This window comes from Alligator sinensis, unplaced genomic scaffold (genome assembly GCF_000455745.1).
Source record: "Alligator sinensis unplaced genomic scaffold, ASM45574v1 scaffold1302_1, whole genome shotgun sequence".
Taxonomy (NCBI): Eukaryota; Metazoa; Chordata; order Crocodylia; family Alligatoridae; genus Alligator; species Alligator sinensis.
In genome coordinates, this window is record NW_005842612.1 from 152,935 (window position 1) to 153,709 (window position 775).

Genomic DNA, 775 nt, shown 5'->3' on the forward strand with positions numbered 1-775 from the left:
GATCCAGGCAAGAGGCAGCTGCTGCTGGGGGTAAGTGATACCTCCTCCTCCTCCTCCTCCTCCTCCGGGGGCGGGGGCTGGGGGAGCGTGGCCCCAGCCTGGTGTTGGTATGCCTGGCACGCGGGGGCCCGCGGGCTAAATATACCCAGCGCCGGACGCCGGGGCCTCTCCCTGCCCAAGCCGGGCAGCCCCAGTGCAATGGGGAGTGACTCCAGCTTGCCTAGGGTGGGAGCTGAGCTCCAGCCCCGGGGTAACTGGGAGCGACGCTGGAGCGAGCCAAGATCCAGCTCTGATTCAATCAGGATTGGCTCTGGTGGGAGCTAAAATCCAGCCCCGGGGCGATTGGGAGTAACTCTGGATTGAATCCGGAGTGATCTGAGATCCGGCCCCTATCCAATCGGAAGTGACTCTGGATTGACACACGAGTGATCTGAGATCCAGCCCTGGGGCAATTGGGAGCAACTCTGGGTTGAATCAGGAGTGATCTGAGATCCAGCCCCAGCACAACCAGGAGCAACTCTGGATTACCTCTAGCAGGAGCTGGTCTCCAGCTCAGGCCCCGGGGGACTGGGAGTGACTCCAGATTGACCCTGGGGGGGATCCCGACCTGGCTGCGGCCTGGCTCAGGGACCCCTCCCAGGGTAGTGCCACCTGGGCTGGGGCAGGGGGGCCGTCACCGCGCTCACCCCTCGGGCCCTGCTCCCCTCCCAGAGCCGGAGAGACCCGCGTGTGTGTCCGGGGCCCCGCAGTGCTGGGGGGGTCCCATGCTCAGGTG

At 65.5% G+C, this 775-nt stretch overlaps 1 protein-coding gene across 1 annotated transcript in view; it reads left to right on the top strand.

Annotated features, from left to right (window-relative positions):
* ACTN3 (actinin alpha 3) overlaps positions 1–775 on the top strand; it is an 18,597-nt gene that overhangs the window by 419 nt on the left and 17,403 nt on the right. The window lies entirely within an intron of this gene.